This window comes from Dermacentor variabilis, chromosome 10, assembly GCF_050947875.1.
Source record: "Dermacentor variabilis isolate Ectoservices chromosome 10, ASM5094787v1, whole genome shotgun sequence".
Lineage (NCBI taxonomy): Eukaryota > Metazoa > Arthropoda > Arachnida > Ixodida > Ixodidae > Dermacentor > Dermacentor variabilis.
Window position 1 is genome coordinate 119713556 of NC_134577.1, and position 15111 is coordinate 119728666.

The 15111-nt window shown below is 51.3% G+C and overlaps 1 long non-coding RNA gene across 1 annotated transcript in view; it reads left to right on the top strand.

The window, feature by feature from the left end:
* The first annotated feature begins 13204 nt into the window (after positions 1-13204).
* LOC142559689 (uncharacterized) overlaps positions 13205-15111 on the top strand; it is a 30639-nt gene continuing 28732 nt past the window's right edge. The window contains exon 1 of the long non-coding RNA XR_012823201.1: positions 13205-13251. This is a non-coding gene — a long non-coding RNA (uncharacterized LOC142559689). The remainder of the gene's footprint in view (positions 13252-15111) is intronic.

Below are 15111 nucleotides of genomic sequence, written 5' to 3' on the forward strand. Positions count from 1 at the left end.
GGTTAGATAGCGGCAAGACAATAATAGGCAGTAGAGAAAGCAGCATTCAGAGCAGCCATGGATTTGAAGTCGTTGCGCAAACCGAAATTGCTGGAGCTTGCAAGAGAGTTGGGTCTGGATGTCTCAGACAAACTCAGAAAACCTGAACTGCTAAAGGCTATTCTTGAGTTAGAAGCTGAGGATGACGAGCTGTCGGAATGCCTTGAGACCATTGAGGAGAGGGAGACTGCAACAAGACAGGAGCGCGAACTTAAAGAACAGAAAGAAAAAGAAGAGCGTGAACGTAAAGAACAGAAAGAGCGAGAGCAACAAGAGCGCGACCGTCAACACGCTTTGGAAATGAAGCGTCTTGAGGTAGAGATGGAACGCGCTCGTAATGGAAGTCAGGCACACGGTGCAGGAGAACGCGTATTGTTCAAAATGACTGACCTGATGCGGCCGTTTAAGCTTGGAGAGGACATTGGTTTGTTCCTGGTTAACTTTGAGCGAACGTGCGAGAAGCAGGGGTTCTCTCGGGAAACGTGGCCACAGCGCTTGCTCACTTTGTTACCCGGCGAGGCGGCCGACGTAGTCGCTCGCTTGGATAGAGAGGAGGCAGAGGATTTCGACAAAGTGAAATCGAGTCTGCTAAAAAAGTACAGGCTGTCAGCGGAGGCGTTCCGTCGGAAGTTTCGGGAAAATGAGAAAGGCAAAAGTGAGTCATATACAGAGTTTGCATACAGGCTTATGTCAAACATGCAGGAGTGGCTCAAAGAAGAGAAAGCGTTTGGTGACCACGATAAAGTTCTGCAGTGTTTCGGGCTAGAACAGTTTTATAGTCGGTTACCTGAGAACGTGCGGTACTGGGTCTTGGATAGGCCAGACGTTTGTACGGTGGCTAAAGCCGCTGAGCTAGCCGAGGAGTTTGTGACGCGTCGGGCTCGCGGAGCTAAGGACGGTCAAAAGGGTGAATTTGGCTCGAAGTTTGAGAGGCCGAAGTTCACACCCACGAGAGCAAAGGGGAACACACGTAGTGCGGATGCGAGTGAAAGCAGTGCGACCGAACCTAAGGAGACGGCGGCAGCCGAAGCCGAACGCAGAAAGCGGTTCGAGACGAGGCAAGCGCGCATTTGTTATACGTGCCAGAAGCCGGGTCACTTTTCGGCGCAGTGTCCGGAAACAAAACCAAAAGTTGTGTTTTTGTCAATATGCAGCACTGACGAGAACATGAAGCTTCTCGAGCCTTACATGCGAGACCTCCTCGTGAACGGGAAAGAGTGCCGAGTGTTTCGCGATTCCGCAGCTACAATGGATGTAGTTCACCCGTCTTACGTAGAACCCCATATGTTCACGGGCGAGTGCGCATGGATCAAGCAAGCCGTGGAAGCTCATAGCGTGTGTCTGCCGGTAGCAAAAGTGCTTATTGAAGGACCTTTCGGAGCGCTTGAGACGGAGGCGGCAGTGTCATCTATGCTGCCCCCCCAGTACCCGTACCTATTTTCGAACAGGTCCGATCACCTCCTGCGCGAGAAGGGGCTTTTGTTTGGTGAGGCTAGCGTTCAGGCCTTAACCAGGTCGAAGGTTCGGGAGCTCGCTGCAAAGGCGGTAGTTGCGGGGCCGACGTTATCGAACAATGAGAAAGGGTCAGAGGCACAGCAAGCTGATATTCAGAGCACGCCCGAACTGAATAAACTTGAGTCTGTAACGTTAAAGGCACCAGATACCGGAGAGGAAAATCCCGATGCGGGAAAGTTAGAAGAGCTATCTGCAGATTTGCTCATCGCGCCTACGTCAGACGGACTTAATAGGTTGCTAAAAGTCAGCCGGTCGGCTTTGATAGCCGAGCAAAAGAAGGATGGCAGCCTAGAAAACATACGCTGCAATGTCAAGGAAGGTATCGCCAAGAAAAATGCTCGCTTTGTGGAAAGAGGTGGAGTCCTGTACCGGAAGTATCTAGACCGCAGAGGAGTGGAGTTCGATCAGCTGATCGTTCCTCAATGCTATCGTCAGGATCTGTTGCGCTTGTCGCATGGGGGTTCGTGGTCCGGACACCTAGGAGTTAAGAAAACTAAGGACCGTCTCTTGCAAGAGTACTATTGGCCAGGGTGTTTTCGGGACGCAGACCATTTCGTGAGGACATGTGACACCTGTCAGCGGGTGGGCAAACCAGGGGACAAATCGAGGGCGCCGTTGAAATTGGTACCTATCATTACGGAGCCTTTTAGACGGCTCGTTATTGATACAGTGGGACCTCTGCCGGTAACAGCCACGGGGTACAGACACATTTTGACTGTGATCTGCCCAGCGACAAAGTTCCCTGAAGCAGTGCCGCTTAAAGAACTCAGCTCAGTTGAGATAGTCAATGCACTACTGTCCATATTTGCGCGAGTTGGTTTTCCTGCGGAAATCCAATCAGATCAGGGCACAGTGTTTACTAGCGCTTTGACGACAACTTTTCTCGAAAGGTGTGGGGTAAAGCTGCTACACAGCTCAGTGTACCACCCACAGTCGAATTCCGTTGAGAAGCTCCACTCCGTCATGAAGCGCGTGTTGAGAGCCTTGTGTTTTGAACATCAAACTGACTGGGAGCTGTGTCTGCCTGGGGTGATGTTTGCATTAAGGACCGCGCCGCATGCGGTTACGGGGTTTTCGCCAGCTGAGCTGGTGTACGGTCGCTCGCTTCGGTCTCCGCTTCGCATGCTTCGGGAATCGTGGGAAGGCAGGGGCGACGACCCAGTCGTGGTGGAGTACGTGCTTAAGCTCCTCGAACGCTTAAGAAGGGCACAGGAGTTGTCAGGTGAAGCAATGACAAAGGCCCAGCAGAGGGCCAAGGTTTATTATGATCGGACCGCCAGGGCCCGTCGTTTTGAGGTGGGCGATGAGGTCATGATATTGCGCACATCGCTAAACAACAAACTAGACGTGCAGTGGGAGGGCCCAGCACGAATTGTTCAGAAACTGTCGGACGTTAACTACGTGGTGAGTCTGCCAGGAAAGCGGAAAGCACAGCAAGTTTACCACTGTAATCTGCTCAAACCCTATAAACAACGGGAAGCAGTGGTGTGCATGATGGTAAACGTTCCTGAAGAGCTTCCGGTCGAGCTTCCGGGACTAGGCTCAGTGACGAACAGGGAAGACACCGGTCAAGTCATTAGTGACTTAATCAGTAAAGCACCGCTGTCGCCTGAGCAGAAAACCGAACTGCACCAGCTCTTACAAGAATTTCAAGGTCTGTTCTCTGAGAGGCCTGGTAGGACTTCTGTCCTTACTCATGACATAGAACTTACCTCCCCAGAGCCAGTACGATCCAAGGCGTATCGGGTGTCACCCCGCCAGAACGATATTATGGAGGCTGAGGTAAAGAAAATGCTACAGCTCGGTGTTATTGAGGCAGGTGAGAGTGATTATACCTCCCCTTTGGTTTTAGTTGAGGTACCGGGCAAGGAACCTCGTCCTTGCGTCGACTGCCGCAGGCTTAATTCCATCACTAAGGATCAAATTTATCCGATCCCTAACATCGAGGAGCGCCTTGAGAAAGTTAGTAGCGCTCAGTTTATTTCCACCCTAGATCTTGTCAGGGGTTATTGGCAGGTTCCACTTACAGAAGAGGCTAGTAGGTATGCGGCGTTCATTTCACCAATGGGAACATTCCGTCCTAAAGTGTTGAGTTTTGGTTTGAAGAACGCGCCATACTGTTTTTCAAGCCTCATGGATAAAGTGTTGCGGGGACAGCAAGAATTCGCTTTACCGTATCTAGACGACGTAGCGATATTCTCCACATCCTGGTCTGAGCATATGGCACACTTGCGGGCAGTGCTAACCCGCCTGCGCGAAGCGGGCTTGACAGTCAAGGCTCCTAAGTGCCAGTTAGCACAGGCCGAGGTTGTCTACCTCGGTCACGTGATTGGTCAGGGTCGTCGCCGCCCCTCTGAAATAAAGGTGGCCGCTGTGCGAGACTTCCCGCAACCGCGCACGAAGACCGATATTCGGTCGTTCTTAGGTGTCGCCGGCTACTATCAGAGGTACATCCCCAGGTACTCTGATATCGCGGCTCCCCTGACGGATGCTCTAAGAAAAACAGAGCCTCAAACAGTCGTCTGGGACGAGACAAAGGAAAGAGCTTTTAGCGCCCTAAAGAGTGCCCTAACAAGCCAGCCTGTGCTACGATCGCCAGACTATACAAAAGGGTTCGTTGTTCAGCGCGATGCTAGTGAGCGAGGCATGGGCGTTGTACTGTGCCAACGGGAAAATGGAGAAGTAGAACACCCCGTCCTGTATGCTAGTCGTAAGCTGACCAGTCGTGAGCAGGCGTATAGCGCCACCGAGAAAGAGTGTGCATGTCTCGTGTGGGCCGTTCAGAAATTGTCATGCTATCTAGCCGGCTCGAGGTTTATCATTGAGACGGATCACTGCCCTCTCCAATGGCTGCAGACCATCTCTCCCAAAAATGGCCGCCTCCTGCGCTGGAGCCTCGCTTTGCAACAATATTCCTTTGAGGTGCGTTACAAAAAGGGGAGTCTCAACGGTAACGCCGATGGCTTAAGTCGAAGCCCCTAACGTAGGAATCAGCCTCAAAATTGTTTGTTACTGATGTTTTTCTTCCTGAGGCAGGATTTTTAACATATTGCTTTTGTTTAGTGTTTCAAAGTGATGACATGCTTTCTAGTGCAATTTTCCAATTTGTGGACGCGTTCTAAGTGCTGCTAGACTACTGTAAGGAACTAGGCAGTGGTATAGAAGGGGAAAGAGCTTGGCAGGGCTTAGTGAGGGTTGTGCCGTACTTGCTGACTGAGCGGTTGAGTTTCAGCGTAGTTCTAACGCTTGCCGGGAACGAGAACAAAAATGTGAACTCTCCCGAAGTCACTTTGCAGTGTCCTGTGCGAACCTGAACGAGAGAACGAGGCCTTCTCTGTGCGCTGCGCTCAAGAAACGTCGAGGGACGTCCGACTTCGGTTATGAGCATCATCGAGCGACATCCCTCCGGACAGCGGATGCAGTCCCCTGTCCATCGGGATCTCCTTCCCCCGGCGGGGCGGTCTGTTACGTTTCGCCTACGACGCGCGGTTTAGCCGGCGCGGCTGCAACAAAGCGGCAGACATTTTGGCCCGTTCGGCGTCGCCGCTACGCCTCCCCGCCAAGCGCGTCCAGGCATGTTCCGATGCCACGTGTCTTCATGTGCGTGTGTGAGTGTATGTGCATATTGGTGCCCACGCTTGTCGAAGCGCGGCAGCCGGGGAGAGGAGCTCCCAACAACTGTGAAGCGAGGGGGTCTGACAGGCGGCGACACGACAGTGTGAGCCACCTTCTCCTCCCCATTGTGCCCGACCGGCGGCGACACGACAGTATGAGCCACCTTCTCCTCCCCATTGTGCCCGACCGGCGGCGACACGACAGTGAGAGCCACCTTCTCCTCCCCATTGTGCCCGACCGGCGGCGACACGACAGTATGCGTCACCTTATCCCATTGTGCCCGAGCGGCACAGTCACGTGCTCGTCTAGAGAGGGGTTCCTTCTTGCCCTCAACTGCGAGAGTATAAAAGCAGCTGCCCCCGGACGCCCAAGGAGGGCTCCGATTTCTTCTGTTGAGTAAAGTGCACTCCCGTCTCTCTACTTCGGTCAACCTGACCGCCAACTCTTTGCGATGTTAGAATAAACAAGTTGTTTTGTTGTTACCAGTCGACTCATGCTTTGCCGGCACCTTCGGATGCTTCCAGTTGTACCCCAGGCCGCCAGGCCAACGCTACCCTTGGGGCTTGCGACCCAGGTGCAACAACGGGCGTCAGCGCCGAGTTCCCAACAACTCGTACCAGCGGTGCGACCACAACAGCTGGAATGGTCGGCAAGGAGACTCGATTGGCTGTAGTAATCCCGCTGGCCTTGTCGGTGGTGTCTTGCGTCGCTGACAGTCTCGGCATGTTCTGACATGACGGGCGACGTCGGCGGTCAGGCGCGGCCAATAATACCTTTTCTGTATCCTCGATAGTGTCCGCGAAAATCCGAGGTGTCCAGCGCTCGGATCGTCATGCAGGGCGTGCAATACTTCTGGACGCAGTCTTGACGGGACGACAAGGTAGTTGGCGTGCACTGGTGAGAAGTTCTGCTTTACGAGTAGGTTGTTTTGAAGCGAGAACGAAGGCAATCCTCGTTTAAATGCCCTAGGGACAACATCGGTTTGCCCTTCCAAATACTCGACGAGGGTTTTCAACTCCGGGTCTGCCCACTGCTGTTCAACGAAGTCCTCCGTGCTTAAAATGCCAAGGAAGGCGTCGTCATCTTCGTCATCTTGCGGCGGCGAGTCAATGGGGGCGCGTGATAGGCAATCGGCATTAGAGTGTTTTCGTCCGGACTTTTAGGTTACAGTGATATTATATTTTTGCAGTCTTAGGCTCCACCGCGCCAGCCGTCCTGAAGGATCCTTTAAATTCGCTAGCCAACACAAGGCGTGATGGTCGCTAAAGACTTTGAATGGCCTGCCATATAGGTAAGGGCGAAATTTCGCTGTAGCCCAAACGATGGCGAGGCAGTCCTTTTCAGTGGTAGAATAATTGCCTTCCGCTTTCGACAACTACCGGCTAGCGTATGCTATCGCGTGTTCATGTCCATCGTTTCTTTGGACTAGGACGGCACCGAGGCCTAGGGTACTTGCGTCAGTGTGGATTTCGGTATCGGCGTCCTCGTCGAAGTGCGCAAGTACGGGCGACGACTGCATGCGTCGTTTGAGTTCTTGAAATGCGTCGGCCTGCGGCGTTACCCACTTGAACTCGACGTCACATTTAGTTAGCTGTGTCAGCGGCTTAGCGATGCGTGAAAAGTCCTTGACAAAGCGCCTATAGTAGGCACAGATGCCAAGGAATCTACGCACTGCCTTCTTGTCGATGGGCTGCGGGAACTTTGCGATGGCAGCTGTTTTCTGCGGGTCGGGGTTGACTCCAGGCTTGCTGATGACGTGGCCTAGGAACAGAAGTTAATCGTAAGCGAAGCGGCACTTTTCTGGCTTAAGCGTGAGCCCTGATGACTTGATGGCCTCTAATACTGTCGCTAGCCGCCTAAGGTGATCGTTGAAATTTCCGGCGAAGACGACGACGTCATCCAAGTAAAGAAGACAGGTCTGCCGCTTCAATCCTCCTAACAGATGTCCTGCTAACGTTGCAGGAGCCGAGCACAGTCCGAATGGCATGACCTTGAACTCGTAGAGGCCTTCTGGCGTGATCAAGGCGGTCTTTTCGCGATCTCTCTCGTCGACATCTATTTGCCAGTAGCCAGACTTGAGATCCATCGACGAGAATTATTTTGCGTTGCAGAGCCGATCTAATGCGTCGTCTATCCGTGGTAGGGGGTATACATCCTACTTTGTGATCTTGTTCAGTCGACGATATTTGACGCAGAAACGTAAGGTTCCCTCCTTTTTCTTCACCAAGACAGCAGGGGATGCCCATGGTATTTTCGACGGCTGGATGATCTCGTCGCGCAGCATTTCGTCGACTTGTTGCCTAATAGCTTCACGTTCTCGCGTCGAAACACGGTAAGAGCTATGGCGGAGTGGTCGAGCGCACTCCTCGGTGATTATGCGATGCTTTGCGAATGGTGTTTGTCGAATCCTTGATGACGTCGAGAAGCAGCCTTTGTATCGTCGGAGCAGACTTCTGAGCTGTTCTTGCTTAATTAATCATGGGGAGACTTGGATTAATGTTGTAGTCTGGTTCGGGAACCATGGTCATCGGGGTAGATGCGGCTGAATCAGAGAGGACAAACGCATTACTGGTTTCCAGAATTTCCTCGATGTACGCGATCGTCGGGCCCTTGTTGATGTGCTTGAATTCCTGGCTAAAGTTTGTCAGCAACACTTCAGCTTTCCCTCCGTGCAGTAGAGCGATCCCTCTTGTGACGCAAATTTCACGGTCGAGCGGTAGATGTTGGTCACCCTCGATGACGCCTTCTACGTCGTCAGGTGTTTTGGTGCCGACAGAAATGACAATGCTGGAGCGAGGCGGGATGCTGACTCGACTTTCGAGTACGCTTAAGGCATCGTAACAACGAGTGCTCCCCGGCGGTATCGCTCCATCTCCCGACAGCGTTATCGACTTCGACTTCAGGTCGATGATTGCGCCGTATTGGTTCAGAAAGTCCATGCCGAGAATGACGTCTCGTGAACACTGTTGTAGGATAGCGAAGGTGGCAGGGTAATTCCGGTCATCAACGGAAATTCTTGCCGTGCAGATTCCAGTCGGCGTGATGAGGTGTCCTCCAGCGGTCCGAAATTGAAGGCCTTCCTATGCAGTTTTCGATTTCGTCAGCTGTGCGGCGATGTGTTCACTCATGACGGAGTAATCAGCCCCTGTTCGACTAAGGCGGTGACTGCGTGGCCGTCGCGAAGCACGTCGAGGTCGGTGGTTCTTTTTCTTGCATTACAGTTCCGTCTTGGCGTGGCATCACGGCTGCGTCGTGTTGACCTGTGGGTGGTATGTGACGTCGTCAGGTCGTCTTTCATCGTCGTATTCTTTGCTTCCACACTTCGTCGGGACGGCGGCGTGTTGTTATGTCGTCGAGGTAGTTTCTTAAGCGTCTTTCTCGGAGCGGAGGATCTTCGTCAGTTGGATGAACAGCAACCGCACCTCCATCGGATGCTGCTTTTAGTTTTCCGGATACGGGCTCGCTGACTGGTCCCGGGCTGCCCCAGTGTATGGTCGGCGCTGCGGCGACAGGTGATGGCAAACGAGACGATCGTCGAGGGTTCCACTGAGTGGCGGCGAGGCAGTCGGTGATATCGCGAGGTCGTTCGCCAATGTGTGGTCGCGGCGCGTTAGCGGCGAACCCTCGCAGACTCATCTCCCGGTATGCGCATCAGCGGTAGTCGTGACCCGCTTCTCCGCAGTGGTAGCAGATTGGGCGGTGGTCAGGAGCGCGCCAAATGTCCGTCTTCCTCGCGTTGCGGCGCTGAGTGACGGGCGGGCGTGCTGATGGTGTCGGCGGTGAACGACGTAATTGTGGCGGTAAGGGGCCCGCGCGCGGTCGTGCAGTACGGCCTTGACGGCGGACGACGGCGGCGTAGGTCATCGCTTCTTGCTTTGGCTGCGGTGATTCTGGTTGCACCTCAGGAACTCCAAGCGATCGGTGCACCTCTTCTTTCACGATGTCGGCAATCGAGGCCACTTGAGGTTGCGACGAAGGCAAGACCTTGCGCAGTTCTTCGCGCACAATGACCCTCATCGTCTCGCGCAGATCGTCCGTGGCCAGTGATTGAATTCCTGCGTAGTGGGTAGAGTTTGTACGGCTGTTGAATTGCCGGTTCCGCATTTCGAGTGTCTTCTCGATGCTGGTTGCCTCGCGAAGGAACTCTTCTACGGTCTTCGGTGGGCTTCGTATCACTGCGCCGAAAAGTTCTTCCTTCACACCGCGCATGAGAAGGCGGACTTTCTTCTCCTCGGGCATATCTGGGTCGGCGTGGCGGAACAGACGGTTCTTTTCTTCCGTGAAGATGGCAACGTTCTCGTTAGGTAGCTGCACTCCGGCGTCCAGCATGGCTTCAGCCCTTTCCTTGCGCACGACGCTCGTAAAGGTGCGCATGAATCCGCTACGGAAGAGGTCGATGTTGTCAAGGTCGTCTCCGGGTTCTCAAACTACGTTCTGGCGGCATCTTCTAAGGCAAAGTATACATGCCGCAGCTTGTCGTCTGAGTCCCAGTTGTGAAAAGTTGCGATTCGTTCGTAGGTCTCCAGCCAGGATTCCGGGTCTTCAGTGGCTGTTCCATGGAAGGTCGGTGGGTCCCGAGGTTGTTGTAGGAAAACGGGGGACGCCGGGGCAGCCATTGGGGCTAAAACACGTTGGCGGGCTTGTTCGTTAGAATCCACGGTAGAGTGTATAAGCGCGACTGGACAAGGACCTAGAAAGAAAGAGATACACAGAGGCAGCGCTTCTGTGTAGACACAAGCGCTGTGTCTGTGTATCTCTTTCTTTCTACGTCCTCGTCCAGTCGCGCTTATACACTCTACCATTGGGGTTGTTTTGACCACGATCTTCTTTGTCGACACTGGTAGAAGTCCGTGCTCTGGTAGACGGTAGAAGGTAGAAGTCCTTGCAGTCTGCGGCTAGCACGCTGGTCTTGGGCGATGTTGGTTTTGTCCTCGGGCTTCGAGCTGGGATCGCGGCTTTGCGGGGGCGTTCGGTACATGAACGCACTAGCACCTCCACCAGATGTCACGTGCCAGTGACGATTAAGAAGGCAGCAAAACTGTGATTAACGAAACGAGCGTTTTATTGGGCGAACTTGTGTCCTCAAAAACAGGCTACACTCAAAGAACAACGGTAGCGGCGAACACACTCGGCGATCGTCGAAAATCTGATCAGCAGTCCAAGCGCGTCGGCCCCCCCACAAGCCGTCGTCGAATGTTCCAGACCAACCGCCGGGACCCGCGCGCCCTCCACAAAGTACCACACCATTCGCGTCAGGCGATGAAATCAGATAACACAAGGTTCGGCGACAACAGACAGCGGACAGAAGCATCGACAACCCCCCAGAAACCTCGGACACACGCAGGCGCGTCCCGCGCCGCGCGACAACATTCGTCAGGCGGCGAAACGTGGCCGCCCGATAAAGATAAGTACACGTGTCAATATGGACTCATGAGAGATGCATGAAGCTTGGACGGTTTCAAACACGCAGCCTGGCGTGGTTGCCCGCCGTAGCGATCTTACCAACGATCCAATCGCGGTGTATTCCATCGCGGTGCGATCTATGGCAAGCCCATCGACAGTTTGAGAAGAAACACGTGTGCTGGCGGTGACTTCATGGGAACCGTTTGCTTTGTTGAACACGTTTCGGGCGGCCACTCACAGCGGAGGTGTGATGAACCAAAGCGCGCCGGCGAACAGTCCGGCAGAGGAGAACGTCGTTCAGATATACCGACCGTGGCCTTAGGTACGTATTTTCGCGACTCTAAGCACCCCCCCCCCTCTATTTTCGCGAAAAAATTGGGAAAAAAGTTTGCATTCGAATCTAAGCACACCCCTTCTTTATTAGGAAGAGCGCGTAGCCAAGGCCGCCAAGCGCGCTTTCTCACTCTGTCATCGAGCCGGAGCCGCCGAAGTCCCGACGTGGAACGGCGTCCGGGGCGCGAGTACGCCGTACAGCCGGACTGCAGAGGCGCACGGGTGTGCGTGTGGCACGGGGTGCACACTCTCGAGTTCAAGAAATGGCCACAGAGGGCGAAAAAATCGGCCGCGCGCTGCTGCTAATGAAACAAGCATAGTAGAATCACTCAAGGGATGCTCGAGTTGGTCTCAATATCTCCCGCTAGGGGCGCCGTAATAAGCGCAATTTTTTATTACAAACTCTTTCCTACAATTACCGAAGCATGTTTATTACATAAAATAGGCCATAGAATTATCATTAATAATTAGATATTGTACCTTGCATTAGTAAGCTTACTGTGTTTTGTCATTATAAACGCAAATAGCGTTCAGCATCATCGATCTTCCACGTGACCTCTGGCGTTGATTTAAAATTTTTACCTGTATTTTCGGGTGCATGGTGGCACGGATTCATTCGTTCGTACACTTAGACTGGTTGCTTCTTTGTTGCTAAAACTAGTTTATTGCGCTTCGACGTCTCCCGTTATTTAACTTGTGGTGAATGGACGTGTTTCCAAGCGGACATGTAAGCCCGAAAGCTACGTTTCGGTCGTGAGCGATGCATCTGCATCGAAACGGGAACCGTATTCTGTGACTGAGGACAGCAGTACCGGTGAGTGGTTTAATATCGCTGCCAGAATCCTTATGTAATATTGCTCTCCTTAACGTACAGGTGGAGACAAGTTAACGAACTAGATGCTGCATTACATATGGGCAGTCAGGACCCTCCGTTGCTATTTGCGAAATAAACTTTTAGTTGCGAATTCTCGAAAGAGAAAGCGATATCGGAACGCGCGTCACATTTTTGTTTTCGTTGTAGCCGTAGCCATGGGTGACAGAGTAGCCTTATCGAGCCACAGCTACTGGTCGTCAAATAACAAAGCGTAATACAGTATATCAAAGTACATTACATACAGCTGCGAGCTCGTTCCTTCCAAGTTTCCCTTACACTCGAAGATGTTTCAGTAATCGGCAATGCCATTTTACTGATGAAAAATACACAACTGCAAATGAACATAAGAAAAACGCCACAAGCGATACACGGATTGCCAGCAAAACACAGTGCAATAATAGCTTGGCCAATCCGCGTGCGTTTCGTATAAGGGCCCTCTAATTCTTACGGGCCTTTAGCGGTGCACGGAGGCGAAAAGGGATAAACACAACAATGCGCGTCATGATTCGAGTTTACGCGGCGACGTCGCACGGTTCACGAGAACAGTCACCGCATTCACACACGCGCACACACTACGCTTGATAGTGGTGTGCCGCGAGATCTAATCGCGCTGGCAGCCCGAACACGATCGAGGAGACACGCTGACACGATTCACACCGCCCCTTCATCATGTCACGACAGTTGCACTGGCTCGTAGCATTGAACCACAAGACACGGCAGTCGTCGTGCAATCCCTACGCGACAGACACACTCAGCGGCAAGAATACTGTTGGCGCACTCGTTTCCATACACACACAGGATGTTGTTTAGTTGCCATGAGGGTCACGCGCTTTGAGAGTCGCACGTTTCAGCGACGTTATGTCGAAAGTTTTTCGGTCCAAGCGACTGTCAGCCTTCATTTTCACACGACTTCTTCGTTCAATGCAACCGCTAAGTGTACGCAGCACACTTACATGCAAAAGATTTCACAGAGCATACGGGATTAAGCGCAAGCAATCACCAAGGCTCGTGCGGTGATTGAGCGCAAACGAACGAAATGTAAACATGCGGAATCGAGGCGATAGAGCCCTCATTACGCTCTCTTGAGCTATTTTCTTGGAGCGCTCATTTGAAATTAAAGGACTAAATTTAGCAGTTCGGGTCCTTCTTTCGTTTTTCGCCACAGTCAGGCACCACTAGGTTTTATTTCCCCGCGTATGCAGATATTTTTTCACCTCACGAATGCCGCGGCGCCGCTGTTTAGCGTGGGCGCCGTCTGCTACGGGAACTTCCTAGGTGGCGCGCGCGGCAGATGTCGCTACCTTGAAAATTGTAGAGCGACCTTACCTCCAGTAGGGTGCTTCGATGTCCTCCTCGCCCGCCGCTCCTTTTCAGGGTGGAGACATTCTTTGACGGCGCCGGTGCCGCCAGAACCGGTTCGTTCTAGCCACCGCCGCCATGTTCATGCCCGCCGCGCGCGCTGCACGGTGCAGGTGGTAGGGCGTTGCTGCGACGAGTTCAATGGGTGTCGTCGGCACAAAATGCCCGGCTGCTGTGTGCCGTTGTGCAGTAATCACTCAAGGAATGGTTGGCGAATGTTTCAAGAATCAAGAAGTCTTTATTGAGTAACACAAACAAAATGTATACACAGATATTTGGACCGATAGCCAATGAGGCTAGTAAGCGGTCCAATACAAAATAACATATAGGACAGCAATCACAAACACATTGAAGAAAAGCTAACTTTGTAGCCTTGCTTCCATTCCCAAAAAATGTTTCTTGCATGTCAGTTTGAAATTCCTAGCTTGCTTTACTTCAATTGGCAACGAGTTCCAAATTTTCGCTCCTGTAAATTCTATTCGTCTTTCTCCGTACGCATTATGGCAAATAGGAAGGTTAAAATTGCCATTGCTGGCTTGTCTAGTGTTGCGGACGGGAATACTGAATGCACCAAGAGGTAAGGGGTAGTTGGTATTTATAATATTATTAACCATAAGAGCTATTTTGTAATCGCGTAAGGTTGTGAACGACATGATTTGCATTGCGTCAAAAATGTTATTGTTAGAACTATTCGAAGAAGGTAATCCCATGGTTTTCAAGGCACGTTTTTGTAGTCTTAGCAATGGTGTTAAATACGTTTTGTATGTGATTCCCCATGATTCACTGCAATAACTGAGATGACTGTGACATAATGAAAAATACAGTGATCTAAGAATAGCAGGTGGAAAGTACCGCCGTGCCTTAGACAAGGTAAAACAACCGTACGCAACCTTTTTACACACACTGTGCACCTGTTCCTTCCAAGACAAGTGGCAGTCGAACATGACCCCTAAATATTTAAAAGAAGACACACTATCAATAACATTGTTGTCAACACATATAGAAAAATCACTTAATTCAATACACTTTTGTTTTGAACGAAAAATAACATATTTAGTTTTTTCAGTGTTTAAAGTTAGATGATTATTACGAAACCAGGTCGAGATACGTTGGAGTTCATTGTTAATAGGATTTTCTATTGATTCAAGTGAGTTGCCAGTAAAGATAAGTGCAGTGTCATCCGCATACATCAAAATTTGAGAACACTGTATTGCATTGGGGAGGTCATTAATAAAGAGCGAAAATAAAAGCGGTCCCAGAACTGACCCCTGGGGTACACCACACGTAACAGTTTGGTATGCAGACTTGAACTGTTTGAGGACAACTTGCTGCTGTCGTGAAGAAAGATAACTTTTAAAGAATTCAAGGGCCCCGCTACGCACACCATATGCTTCCAGTTTCATTAAAAGAATGGAGTGTGAAACTGTGTCGAAAGCTTTTTTGATGTCTATAAATACGCTTACAGCAACATTATGGTTATGAAGAGCAGATAGGATAAGCTGTGATAGAGTAACTACAGCCGTGGACGTGGACCTGCTAGAAACAAATCCGTGTTGCTGAGGACAAATAATATGATTAACATCAAGAAAGGTTTTCAGTTGGAAAGCAATTAATTTTTCAAAAATGGTATTGACGACACTCAGTACAGATATTGGCCTGTAACTAGACGGGTTGTTAGGGTCACCAGTTTTAAATATCGGAACAACTTTTGCAACTTTTAAAGTATCGGGGTATAAGCTAGAGTGTATCGCATGATTGAATATTCTGCACAAAGGAACACAAAACAAATCAATGTTGTCCTTGATTACCTTAGCCATTATGCCGTCTGGCCCGGCCGCTTTATTCGTGGGCATGTTCGCCACAACACTTGCAACTTCATCGCTAGTAATGTTCGAGAAACTGAATTCATTATTAATACATCGAGGTATGTCGGATGTCACTGAAGCTAAGGGAGTAGGTTGCGCACTGTTCTG